This window comes from Camelina sativa, chromosome 9, assembly GCF_030686135.1.
Source record: "Camelina sativa cultivar CO46 ecotype springtype chromosome 9, ASM3068613v1".
NCBI classification, from domain to species: Eukaryota; Viridiplantae; Streptophyta; class Magnoliopsida; order Brassicales; family Brassicaceae; genus Camelina; species Camelina sativa.
This window is the reverse complement of record NC_141888.1, coordinates 22790612-22805376: the sequence shown is the minus strand read 5'-3', so window position 1 is coordinate 22805376 and position 14765 is coordinate 22790612. Positions and strand designations below refer to the sequence as shown.

Sequence of the window (14765 nt, the reverse complement as noted above, 5' to 3'; positions counted from 1 at the left end):
CCCTAAAGTGCTACGACAACACAACTAGATCGTGGTTGAGTGCACCTTGGATTTTAATTGACCTTTGATCAATTTGGCGCCGTTGCCGGGGACCAAAAACGCTGCCTTTGAAATTTTAGATTCACGTTTAGTCTAAAGTTTATTTTATTTTAGTTTACTAACTAGTTCTTGCGATCTTATTCCTTTGTTTCAGGTGTATGCATACAAGGAGCAACAAGAAAGCTGATTTGCATATACTAGGAAACAAGGAATTAGCACAGCTTGAACGCGAAAACCGGAAAGCAAAAGCCCAGACCAACCCTATGGCTGACGGAGAAGAAGCAGGGGCTTATCCACCCAACCCTCAGCTGGGTATCGTCCAAGACCAGCAGAGGCAGTACCAGCAAGAGCAAGCTGCACCAAATCCGCCAGCAAGGCAAACGACCTTGAGGGATGAAGATGCTCAAAACAGGCTGTTTGCAAATCGATCTGCGATTCAACCACCCGCTCCTGCGAGGCAAGACTATGAGATTAAGCATAGTCTAATCAATTTGGTTCATAATCGTGTGTTCCATGGGTTCCCATCGGAGAGTCCTCTAGATCACATCGAGGCTTTTGAAAGACTGACTAGTACGACGAGGTCCAATGGTGTCCCCTATGACTACCTCATTCTGACTCTGTTCCACTTCTCTTTGGCGGATAAGACACTGAGATGGCTGAATCTTCTAGATCCTGGATCGCTCACCACTTGGGCACAGTGTAGAGCCGTTTTCCTGAATCACTTCTACACCAAATCGCGCTCAGCCAATCGGCGAAGCAAAATTACCACATTCTCTCAAGGAGGCATGGAGACATTTTGCGAAGCATGGGAGAGATTCAAGGAATATCTGAGAGACTGTCCTCACCACGGTTACACCCAAGAGAACCTGATGAACATTTTCTATGGGGGTATCGAACAGAAATACCAGATGGCGTTAGACACAGCTAGCAAAGGAGATTTCTCCACCAACACCGCAAATGGGGCCAATGCACTGATAGTAATTCTTGCGGCAAGCAACAGCAATCACGGCACAGACTATGATCGTACGGTGCGGGTCAATGTTGTCGAGACTGATGCTATTAAGGATCTCACAGCCAAGGTGAATCTCTTACTGAAAAGAGATCACCAAAACGTTTACTTGTGCGAGGAACAAGCCGGGGGCTATGCAGATTTCAGAGTTGAGACATATCTTGAGGGTACGGTGGAGATGAACTACATAGGAGGACAAGGAAATTTTCAGAATCGAGGCTTTAACCAGAATTTTAGGAATCATCCTAACTTTTCCTATATGAGCAACAATGTTGAGAATCCACAAGACCAGGTCTATCCACCGCGACCCCAACAGAGCGGCTTTGCACAAGGATTTCAGAACAAAGGGACATGATTTGGAGGGTCGAACTTCCAGCCGAAACCTCAAGGTAATAACTTCGCACAAGCCTATCAAGCACCTCCACCTCAGCCAGCAGCTCCGCAAGAAGGCAAATTGGAACAGATGATGCATGCGCTGATGGATAATCAGAAAAAGAATGCCACTGAGGTAAGTGTCAAGATCGATAGCATGTACTGAGGGCTGAATGGGAGGATTGAGACGCTAAACACTCACATGCGGGTCCTAGAGAACCAAGTAGCACAATCAGCAGCAAAGGTTAGAGCACCTCCAGGTACACTGCCGGGCGAGAATGAGGCTAATCCAAAAGAATTCTTGAATGCTATTACCCTTCGAGGAGGCAAAGTGCTAAAGGAACCTCAGCAGACAGCAGAGACTGACCAATCCCGTGACAAGACTGGCAAATCCTCGACATCAAAACTGAAAACCAATTCTCGAATACTGACCGATGAAGCTGAGTATGACATTGCAATCCCCAACCGCCTTATGTACCCAAACTCCCTTTCCCTACGCGTCGCAAGTCCAAGATGCCAGAGCGAGAGTATGAAAAGCGTAGGAGAACTTTAGGTCAGACTCCCTTTCATCGAAGCAGTAAAGATGGTACCGTCCCTTAAGAAGTACATGAAAGAAATCCTCACCGATAAACTCAGCCTGCAGAAAGGAGTCATGTATCTCACACAAGAATGCAGTTCCATTCTTCAAAACTGAATGCCCAAAAAGTGTGGGGATCCAGGGCCATTCACACTACCGTGCACAATAGGAGATCTCAAGTTCAGTAATTGCCTTTGCGATTTTGGAGCTAGTGTGAGCCTAATGCCGCTGAACGTTGCTACGTGACTTGGACTGTATACCTTCAAGCCCACTCAAGTGACTCTAGTCCTAGCTTATCGCTCGATTTGCCGTCCAAAAGGGTTGTTGGAGAACTTACCAGTCTGCTACATACCCACTGATTTCATCGTTTTGAAACTCGACGAAGAGTCCCAAGACCCCATCCTGCTAGGAAGGCCCTTCCTAGCAACCGCGGGTGCAGTGATAAATGTCCATGAAGGAAAAATTGATCTGCACATGGACGATTTGGTGCTGAGATTCAACCTGGAGAAGGTCGCTAAGAAGCCTACCATCGATGGTCAAACATTCTTGGATTGACACTATAGAGGAACTATCGGAAGAAATTTATGAGGAGGTATGCTCAAATGACCACCTAGCCGTAGCTTTGACAAAGGAGGAACCAGAGCTGGGATACCTGTCTGAGGAGACTGTGAAGATGGCAGAGACACTCGATGTTGCAGCAGTTCTGGAACATGAAGTCCTTTTCGTCAAATTGCAAACTGGACTGACCGATCCGGAAACTGGACTGACCAATCCTCCACCTCCTATGGAAATAACCGATAAAAGCGATGTATTGACCATTCCTAAAAATGGATCAACCGATCCCGAGACCTGCTCTGGGACCAAGGAGAACCATGAGGACTGGAGCGAACTCAAGGCTCCAAAGTTGGACTTGAAACCACTCCCTGAAGGGCTAAGGTACGCTTATCTTGGACCAAACTCCACCTATCCTGTTATTATCAATTCTAACCTGAATAATGTTGAGACCGCACTCTTGCTCTGCGGGTTAAAAAATATAGGAAGGCTTTGGGCTATTCCTTAGATGATATTTCAGGTATATCGCCGGAGTTATGCTCACACCGAATTCACCTTGAAGACCCTTCTAAGTCATCCATCGAACATTAAAGAAGGCTGAATTCAAACTTAAAGGAGGTGGTAAAGAAGGAGATCCTCAAGCTTTTGGGTGTCGGAGTTATCTTTCCAATCTCCGACAGTACTTGGGTGAGTCTGGTCAATGTGGTACCAAATAAAGGAGGAGTGACGGTTGTTGCGAATGAGAAGAATGAATTGATCCCTACAAGAACAATGACGGGCCATAGAATGTGTATCGACTACCGAAAGCTCAATGCCGCCACTAGGAAAGATCATTTCCCCCTACCTTTTATCGATCAAATGCTTGAGCGCCTTGCGAACCACCCTTATTACTGTTTCATGGATGGCTACTCTGGCTTCTTTCAAATTCCGATACATCCAGATGATCAAGAGAAGACAACATTCACCTGTCCTTATGGCACATTCGCCTATCGACGAATGCCCTTTGGACTATGCAATACTCCTGCCACCTTCCAGCGTTGCCTGATGTCCATCTTTTCTGACTTAATCGAGGATATCATGGAGGTCTTTATGGATGATTTCTCAGTTTATGGCTCATCTTTATCCTCATGTTTGTCTAATTTATGGAAGGTTCTTCAGAGTTGTGTGGATAGACACCTTATTCTGAACTGGGAAAATGTCATTTCATGGTCACCAATGGAATTGTTCTTGGTCATCGAATTTCTGAGAAGGGAATAGAAGTAGACAAGGCAAAAATTGAGGTGATGTCCGATCTACAGCCGCCGAAGACAGTAAAAGACATACGTAGCTTCCTCGGTCATGCTGGTTTCTATAGGCGATTTATAAAGTACTTCTCCAAGATAGACAGGCCGTTCACCCAGCTGTTGTGTAAGGACATCTCGTTTGAGTTTGATGCAGAATGTTTGGAAGCTTTCCTTACAATAAAGCAAGCACTTATATCAGCTCCAATAGTCCAACCACCCGATTGGAATCTGCCTTTTGAAGTTATGCGTGACGAAAGTGATTTTGCTGTTGGAGCAGTTTTAGGACAAAGGAAGGATAACAAGCTACATGTGGTTTACTATGCTAGCAGGACACTCGATGGGGCGCAGACCAAGTACGCCATGACAGAAAAAGAACTACTCGCCATAGTTTTTGCGTTTGAAAAATTCATGTCCTATCAGGTCGGCTCCAAGGTCATTGTACACACCGATCACGCTGCACTATGTTACTTGTTAACAAAGAAGGATGCTAAACCGAGCCTGTTACGGTGGATCCTGCTTTTGCAAGAATTCGACCTTGAGATGAGAGACAAGAAAGGGGTAGAGAACGGCATGGCAGACCACCTCTCTAGGCTGAGAATCGATGAAGATATCCCCATAGATGACCGATTACCTGAGGAGAATGTGTATGTGGTCGCAGCTTTCATGGACTGCTATAAGGAGAAGGCCGATGCCAAGGTTCTTCAACAAATAGGTAGCGACTCCCCATGGTACGCTGACATTGCAAACTACTTATGTGCTGCAGAAGAACCTCCGAACTTGACTGGATACGCTAAGAAAAGGTTCTTAAGAGATGTACGGCGCTACTTATGGGATGAACCTTATCATTACAAGCATTGTGCTGACAGCCTCTACAGAAGATGTGTTCCAGAATCAGAAGTTCAAGGCATCCTTTTACACTGTCACGGTTCCAACTATGCAGGGCACTTCGCTACATTCAAAACCGTGACAAAGGTGATCCAAGCCGGCCTCTGGTGGCCCACTCTATTCCGAGATGCACACGATTTTGTCTCCCGATGCGACTCTTGCCAGCGACGAGGGAACATAAGTAAGAGGAATGGGATGCCACAAAACTTTATCTTGGAAATCGAGGTGTTTGACTGTTGGGGAATCGACTTCATGGGGCCTTTTCCACCTTCCTATGGCAATACCTACACACTTGTGGTAGTGGATTTTGTTTCTAAATGGGTTGAGGCTTTAGCAAGTCCTACCAATGATTCTAAAGTGGTCCTCAAGATGTTCAAGCACATAATTTCCCACGGTTTGGTGTTCCTAGAGTGGTTTTAAGCGATGGGGGAACTCACTTTATCAACAAGCTCTTTGAGAATCTTTTGAGAAAGCATGGCGTGACACACAAGGTTGCTACCCCTTATCATCCGCAAACCAGTGGGCAGGTCGAGATTTCAAGTCGGGAGATCAAAAGCATTCTAGAGAAGATGGTTAACTCAACCAGGAAGGACTGGTCCTTGAAGCTCAATGATGCATTATGGGCGTATCGGACCGCCTATAAAACGCCTATTGGAACTACCCCTTCCAAGCTGGTTTATGGGAACTCATGTCACTTACCTGTCGAGTTCGAATACAATTCCCTATGGGCGACTAAGCAAATGAACTTCAACGTCAAAATGACAGTAGAGAGACGCCTTATTCAGCTGAATGAGCTTGATGAAAATTGCATGGTTGCTTATGTGAATGCCAAAATATACAAGGAACGGACCAAGGCCTTACACGACAGAAAGAATATTCCCAGGAACTTTGCTGCAAATGATATGGTCCTACTGTTCAAATCAAGGCTGAATATTTTTCCTGGGAAATTGCGTTCTCGTTGGTCCAGAAGGAAAAGAATTTACTGTTAATGGTCAACGCCTAAAGCCGTACCTTGCGGATTATGATCCGATAGAGGCCTCCCTCCCCCTGGTGGAGCTCCAAGCTGCTTAAGCAGCAAGAACAGCCAGGCTCGCAACTCTAAACAAGCGCTAATGGGAGGCAACCCACAGGGTTTGCATTTGCTTACCCTTCTCTTTGGTTTTGTTTTTCTTTAGGAAATTTGTTATTTTTGTTTACATTACAGAAGCACTCGAGAATCACGTTTGGTAGTGAGCTTTATTTTCAGGAACAGGTTCGAAATGCAGAAGATGTGAATCCCTTTCAAAGGTATGTTCCGCAGCCACCAAGATCAGCCAGTCCAATTTTGGATCAGCCGATTTCCGTTCCAGATAAGTAAACGACAGAAAAAGAGAAAAGAAGGAAAGAAATTGGTATTTCGGCTTTTGGACTTAAATTGAACCGGGTAAACCCGGTTTCATGTCCAATTTCCCAATGCTAAACCTAATTTCTTTTTCCTTCTTCCTTCCTTCTCTCTCGCTGCCCCCGACTCCTATTTGCTCCCCTCTCGATTTCTCATTTGTTTTGATTAAATTATGGGTTTCTACCACTCGGATTTTCATCCTTTATTCAACTCATTTGCTGTATCGATCAATCAAACAAGGTAAGTTTTTTTCCTTTCCCGATTTTTGTTCGATATTTGGTGGTTTCTAAGTGTAAACTTGACATCCTTGCAATTCTCTCTTCTTATTTCCAATTGATGAGCGAATTAGTGGGATTAACTGTCCTAAGGGAAATTTGGAACTAGATTTAGGCTGTTGTGGCTTGAATTTAGCATAGGCTTGTAACATATGTTGAATAGTTAGAGAATTTTTCAATTACATTCCCTTTCTCACATATTGAATTTTTTCTCACTTGCAGAGAATGCCTAAACGACGCCGCAGTGGTAAGGAGTATGCCACTCCTTCTGACGAGCCACCAACAAGGGTTTAGAATGATGAGGATGCTAAGTGGTTGAAGCTACTCGCTCATTGTAAGATGGAGCCAACTCGTTTTGTTGATCGAGAGCTTTTTGAGAACATGGCCATGCTAGCAGACTTTGATGAGTTGGTAAGGAACATGGGGTTCGGTACTTTTGCTGAGAAGGCATGGGACTTACATGAGCAGCTCACACGAGAGTTTCTCGCCACTATACGAGTGGATTTGCCAGGCGGTTCTGACGCGGTGGCTGAGCATTGTTCGATCAGTTTCTTCTTGCTCAAGAAGCACTACGTCATCTTCATGTTCGACCTCTATGACATCTTTGGTTTCCCTAGAAACAAGCTATGCAAGATGGAGAAGCTCGACAGCAGGACTGACATTTGGAAACTGATTGGAGCTGGGAATTATGTTACTCGTGGAGCAAGGCAGTCTCGCATCCGCAATCCAGTCCTTCGAATCACTGCTAAGTTCTTGAGCAACACCATCTATGCTCGGACTGAGACTAGCACATTGCAGCTACCTAAATTGTGGATGTTCTTCCATGGTCTTCGCCGGTTCCTCCATGCTCCGAGTTCCCCGATCTACCAACAAACTCATGATGTTAACTTTGGATTCTTACTTTCTAAGGAGTTTGAGCAGGTGCGAAGGAACATGGGTAATGCTAAGAACCAGAAGATCCTGATTGGCAGCTTGGTGACTCCTATCATCGAGTATTGTGGCATCGTTTTGCCACCGCTCACTTCGGTTACAAAAAGAAAGTTGCTTGACCTCAAGTATATGTTCACTAGTGAGATTCTAGTGCATCACAACTTCGTCTACCGCTTTCAGGACAAGGATGGTCACCTTCGCTACATGATGATTCCTATGCCTTTCCACACTTCACTTCGCAAAACACAGAACATCGCTTTTAAGCCTCCTGCTGACGCCCTTATCGACATCGACGAAGTCCTTTGGGCCGGGGAACGCGAACATGTTTCCACCAGATCCTGGAGCAGAACTCTTCCTGCAGTTGCCTCTACGTCTTCACATCTGTCTCACTCCCTTCCACCGTTCCCTCCATTAGATGTGACCCAGTTTGTTGCTGACGCGCCTAAGGAGGAGCCTCACTCTGAGTTTGAGAGATGGGTTTACGACACCCAGAGGAAGAACAACCTGCTTCTTATGTGACTGGCTTCTTGGCTTCACACCCTCGCACCTTCTTGTTTCGCTCAGCCACAGATAGATCCAGCTCCTGCAGGCAGTGAGGATGATGCAGCTACAGAGAACCTCCACACCACTCATTCCGCGACAGCCTCTCCCTCCAGCCATTTGGATGCCTCGACATGATGGCCACCTTTGAACATTTTCTCGGGTTGTTTCTGGTTTCTTTTTGAACTTTTTCTTGTGCTTTGTTTCATTTGTTTGTCAGGGACGCCTTTCTCTTGTTTTGCTTTCACACCGGGACGGTGTGAAGTAAGTCGGGGGGAGGGATATTCCCAAGTTACTAACTATGTTTCCTTTGGTCTTATTTCATTTGAGTCGTTTTTATCGAGTCTAAAAAAAAAAACTTGGAAATTATGAGCTTTTCTAGGAATTTCTGCTTTGATCTAACACTCTTGTGATTACATTTGTACCTCTGATTTGGAATGAAGCTTGGAATGAACATGAGCAGACTCAACACGCCCCAAAAGACACTCGCCAAGGAGGACAATAAGTTAAACCTGAAGTTGTCTCTAGCTTTGACAAGACTTAACCGGATTTAACTTCTTACCTTGGGGTTTGGTATACATCGAACAAGACTCCTCCCTTCAAGCCTCACAAGACATGCATCTCCTCGCAAAGTATGCTTTCCCTCTCTCTTCCCTTCAGTACTCAGTAAAAAAAAAAGAACAAAAAAAAGAAAGGAATAAAAGGATATAGGTTATAAAAGAAGTGAGCCAAGGGGTGTGCGTAAACCCGTGCATCTTTCGGAATTCATGGAAACATGTCCCAAAATAAAAAGAGCAAAGGATTGATTAAAAAAAAATGATACCCTAGAAAATTAGGGAGAAATCAATCCTTTGGAAGTGAGAAAAGAGAGAGTAAAGGGGGCATATGAAGGAGGTCTTGGGCGATAAGAGGTTGAAGGAGTCAATGAAGTTCAATGATCGATACTCCCATGGTAAGACCGCACCTTTTTACTAATCTGATGTAGAGAGACAACAATGGGGAAACTGAAGGTTCTCTAAGGCTGTGGAGTTCAGAGTAGGGAGTGTTGCTCCTAATCATGGGCAGAGTACAAAAAGTAGTTCTTAATTTGATGTGATGAAGAGTGCAAAGGAGAAGTTCCCAAGAATATGTGAGTTTCCATCTTCAAACCTTTTCTCTGTTCTTGAGTTTTTGTCTGTTCTTGCTTGAGGACAAGCAAAGATTCAAGTCCGGGGGAATTGATGTGTCTGCATTTTATAGGATTTTAACCATAGTTTTTGTATTTCTTTTGAGTCTTTTGTTAAGTCCAAGTGTGCTTTTAGAGTCTTTTTAGTCTTGTGTGAGTCTTTACAGGTTATAGGTGAATTTGGAAGGAATATAAGCGCTTTGGGGATGAAAATATGCATCTGGAGCTAAATTGGTTGAAGACTGATCGGGCTAACAAGCAGATGGAGTGAGAGCAGAAAAAAAAATTCTGGATCGACTATCCTCGCTCGAGATCGACCAGTCCCGTCCCCGAAGCAACTTTTCCTTTTATGTTTTAAACCGACTTTTAGGGTTTTATTTTACTATTTAAGCACGAGGCTCGACCTCTAAAAACACAAGTTTTATTCTACGGAGCCTTTGAGTGCTTGTAAGCTTGGGAGAAGATCTCTTATCCTTTCTAACCCTTTGGAGAAGAATTCTGAACCCTTTTATTTCTCTTTGCAATTCAAACATGTTTTCTTCATATTTGATTTGTGGTTGCTGTTGTTCGATGTCTGAGTAGTCTCTCTGTTGGGTTTCGGGTTTCAAAAGGGGTTTTATGATTCTATGAACTTAGGTTGTTAGATTTGGGATTGATCTATTGTGTTCTTCCTCTATTGTTGTTCTTAATTCTTAAACTAGATTAGCTACCTAGTTTATGATTGTAGGTTTCATTCATCTAGGCATCAAAAGTGTTGTTGAATTGCTTGAAAAGAACATAGGTGCGCAAGGTGATCCTTAGCCAACGAAAGTTGAAGTTAAGGCATCTTGTGAACAAAATCAAACTTGAAATTATTGCTTGCTAGGATTGCTAGATTCAAACGACGGTTTAGAGTTTGATCAATTCCTTGCATAGATAACTAACGCTGCGACAGTAGGTTAGTTTTACATTCGAGATTTGAGTTCAAGAATGGTATCTAATGCTTTCCCAATTCTATCATCTGAATTAGTGATCATAACTCCTAATAAACTCCCAACGCCCAATACTTTTCTCTGAATTTAAACACTCTTTTATTTTTCCTGTTTTGATAATTACTTGTCACAAAAATTTCCTTTTGCCTTAGCTAGACTTGATCTTCACAATTTTATAGTGCATTGTTTGGTCTCTGTGGATTCGACCCTAAAGTGCTACGACGATACCACTAGATCGTGGTTGAGTGCACCTTGGGTTTTAATTGACCTTTGATCAAGAGGACAGGAGCTGCATTGAATGGCTGAACAAGCAGAAACCGAGGTCATTCATATAAATAAGCATGGGAACCGTAGTTCAAATGGAAACCAAGGAAGTGTTGTAGATGGCTTGGGGTTTATGTAATAGCAACCAACCATTTCTATGGGTCATCCGACCAGGTTCGATCCCTGGCTTAAGTGGGATAGAGTCATTGCCAAAAGTAGTCAGTAAGATGGTCTCAGAAAGAGGATACATTGTGAAACGGGTACTGCAGATAGAAGTACTTGGAGATCCTGCAGTGGGAGGCTTCTGGACCCATTGTGGATGGAACTCAATATGAAACTGTTCAACTTCATGTATTATTTGAGACAATTGAATTGTATTGATCAAGGTTGATCTTGCAACATTTACAAAGTACGTGCTTTATTTTTTTTTGTATGCAAAAATCAATAAGAGGTTGTTTTAGCTTTTTTTTGGAATATTATCTTGCACTAGAAAATTATTTATAATTTGAAATTCTGAATTGAGAGCAATTTGTTTTTTCAATCATATGTACCAAGCATCCGAGAGTTTGTTAATATTATATATGCATTAAAAACGCTTAATCAGAACCTAAATCATCAACAATTTTGTTTATATTGGATTGACAATAACATACACTAATTAATCTAATCTCTCTAATCATAATTCACAAGAACTACACACTAACACCATCAAAAAAATTATAATAAAACTAATTGGTTAAATAACAAAAATAAATCATTTATCCCTGAGTGCCAGCACGAGTTATCAATCTACTTTTGTTTACAAAACAAGATCAAGCCTCTATGAGTAGAAGAAAAGGTAAAGTTGTCAAACTTCGTGTATAAATCTACTTTAGTTTACATGAGTAGATGTCAAGCCTCTATGAGTAGAACAAAAGGTTACAAAACAAGATAACCGAATTTTCATAAATCAAGCATCATCTTGCAAAATTTAAAAATCAAATACTAGTTTGCTAAAGATAGAATTGTTGCATTACAAAAAAAAAAAAGGACAATTATTTCTGTTTTGGACCTCTAATTGAGGACCAAGAAAAGATTTTACATGATTTCAAAGGTTTCTAAATTTTTTTTAAAGGTTTTACAAGATTTTTAAAACTTTTTATATAGAAATCATAATTTACATTCACTACACACTAACACCAACAACAAATATTACAATATAAGTAACTGATTAAATGAAAATAATTTTTTTTAACCTTTTTACCCCCGAATGCCAGCATAGGTTATCAATCTACTTTAGTTTACCATAAAAGAATACAAGATCAAAGCCTCTATGAGTAGAAGACAAAGAAAAGATGTCGAACATCATGTATTATTAGAGAAAATTGAACTTGCATAAATCAAGCTTGATCTTGCAAATTGAACATCATGTTTTAAGTTTTGCTTACTACTATTCTTTTTTTTTTTTTGAATAACTAAGAAGTTTTAGGCTTACGGCTCTTAATTAGCCTATATTAATAATTCATTTCTTTGCACTGGAATAATTATCGAAAATTGGGAGCAAGTTTCTTTGTTCAATCGTATGTACCGGGACCTAAAACACCAACAATTTTGTATATATTGGATTAACAATACATACAGTATAATCCAATCACTCCAATCATAATTTACATCAATTACACACACTAACACCAACAACAAAAATTATACACCCTCTAGTTTTTTTTAGTTGTCATTCTGGTTTTTTTTGTTTTAGGTTTCCAATGCATATGTTTGGTAAAAATACCAATTTTATCTCAACTATTTTAATACTTTGACTAATAAAAAAATTAGAAAATGCATTAAAGAAAGATACAATAAAACATTGATCTATTTTCTTAATTTGTGTGCAAAGGTTTAGAACGACAAGTAAAAAAACTCGAAGAGAATAATATAACTAATTAATTAAATAAGAAATAATATTTTAAAAACTTTATCAACGAGTGCCAGCACGGGTTTACAAAACAATTGGTTTACTTTGTAAGCAAACGAAATTTAAATATCAAACACGTGGGTTGCTAAGATAGAATTGTTGCATCACAAAAGAAAGAAAAAGACAATTATTTATGTTTTTGGACATCTAATTAAATGATAGAAGAGAAGGACCAAGAAGAGTTGAAGGAACTTTCGTCCGTTGCTGGTTACTTTCTAACAAGATAATAATTAAAGTGTTTTCGCCTCACTATATTGTACGCCCTTTCGCATCTACCACAAGAGTTAGCGTCCACAAGTCTGATAATCTAATATTTATTTCAGAAAGATACTTCTTTGTATAAATCTCATATAGACATTCAAAGAAACTGGACCAGAGTAACCAAAATTAGCAAAGCCAGCACGTAACTGAGACAGAGTAAAGTTGATAAACACGTGACATAGTAGATGAAGCTTTGATTTTTGTATAGATCTTGAAAAGTTTACAAAGTACATGGGTTATTATGCCAATAAAAAACCATTCAAATCAAATACAAGCATTCTTTATATGCAGTTCTGTGAAAACAAAAAATGACCTCTTATGGCATTTTTGGTGTAAAACATTTCCATTTAATAATTTAGAGATGAAAGAGATAGGGAGAGAGTAAAACAACATTTATGGTAGTGATTTTTTCCAAGATGGGGATGCAAAGGTGGTGCCTAGACATTGCTCTCACGTCCCTCTGATATATATAAGAGTTTCTTTGCAAATTGCAAAATAGTATATTTTCAAAACTTAATTAGATTTTTAGTATATTTACTATTTACTATTTTTAATATACAAGTTTTATTCATTTGAGTAGTAAAAAGATGTGAAATAGATGAGAAATTACAAAAGGGTAGTTCCACAAAATGGCATATGTACAACTCATTTTGTGTAAAGAAATACAAATATTTCATTCATATTTATTGGGGATTTATTGTACTCTATATCAGCTTAATTTTATAAAAGTTTTGTAAAAGTTTTACAAAAGTTGAAATAAATGGGTTAATTTGTAACTTTTATAAAATTGTATAACTTTAAAAATATTATTAATAATTTCAAAGATCATTCAATATTTTTAATCATTAAAATATTTATTTTAATCATGGATATAAGAAAAATTTAAAAGGTTAGGAATTACTCTGCAAATAAAAAAGTTTACCCTATTAGCCGAAAAGAAAAAGTTTCTCTATATATATAAAACAAAAAAGTAGCAATTTCTATTTTAGAAGTGAATCTTATTACATAAAGTTGAGTTTTGAAAGTTAGCCACTAACATTATTTTGACATGTGTCAAGTTATCAATCTTAGATTTTGACATGTGTAAATGTTAATATTTAATAGGAGGAATTTGATTACAACAAAAATAAAATATTTTGTTTTTAAAAATATTAATAATGTAAAAAGATAATTATCAAAAATTACAGAATTTATATATAAAAAAAAATAATAATTATAAGAAGATTATATATATATATATATATTTCATAGAATTTGAAATTATAATAATATTTACTTATTTTTAATTTTAAGTTATTAATTCTTCAAAAAATAGAAAAAGAGATTAAGGAAAATATACAGTTAATTATTCATTCTAAATTTTTGTAAATACGCACTTCTATATAAACATAGATCGTCTTATATTTAAATAATTTATTCAAAAACACTGCTTTCAAGTTTGTTTAATTGAGAAATTTTTTTCAAATGGGAAGGTAAATTTTTCTTATTTTTTTAAACCAAAATTTTCTCCTACTTTCTCCTTTTTTAGTTGGAAATAGGTAAGATTAATATGTTGACCCAAAAAAAAATTAATATATGCGTCTTCTTTTCCCAATATTGTCGGAACTATGCGAGTGAGGACAAAACACAGGAAAATATCATTTGTTGATTTGTAGAGTCGGTAAACAAGTTTTTAAAGCCTCCTAGACGTAACAAATCGGCCATCGAATATGGGTGGGTCCACGGGTTGGGAATAGATGTAGGGCCCACTTAGGAAGGTGGGTCCATGGACTGAAAGTGAGCATGGGCTCACTAAGCAAGGTGGCGGTTGATGCGTTACAGAGACAGATGCTACATTATGGTGTGTCAAAGACACTTTCACAAATACATTGGGAAATTTAACATTAGTTACTATCAAACGATTTTGTGACGTTGGAAAAATGTTTTAACTTTCATTGGTTGTTGGAGCAAGCCATTTTGAGATAGCAAAAAGACGTGAACATGTTCTCTCCACACAGAAAGAGGGCAGAACTGAGGTTCTCTCTATAGTGGAGAAGGTTGGACACAAGGTTATCTCCCCAAGGGAGGAAAGTGGAGGAGGTTGGACGCAAGGTTATCTCCGCAAGGAAGGAAGGCGGAGCCAAGGTTCTCTCCATGGTGGAGGAGGTTGGACGCAAGGTTCTCTCCATAAGGGATGAGGGCGGAGCCGAGGTTTTCTCCATGATGGTCATACATTATTGTGATAATACATCGTGGATTAGTATATTATGTAATATATTTTAATTTAAAATGTTTTTTGAGTTAACAATTTTAGTAATTAAAAAGTTATGG

At 39.6% G+C, this 14765-nt stretch overlaps 1 non-coding gene across 1 annotated transcript; it reads right to left on the bottom strand.

The window, feature by feature from the left end:
• Positions 1-783: 783 nt before the first annotated feature.
• LOC147938562 (small nucleolar RNA R71) lies at positions 784-892 on the bottom strand. Its single transcript, XR_015567653.1, has one exon. It is a non-coding gene; the product is annotated as a small nucleolar RNA R71 (small nucleolar RNA).
• Positions 893-14765: the final 13873 nt, after the last annotated feature.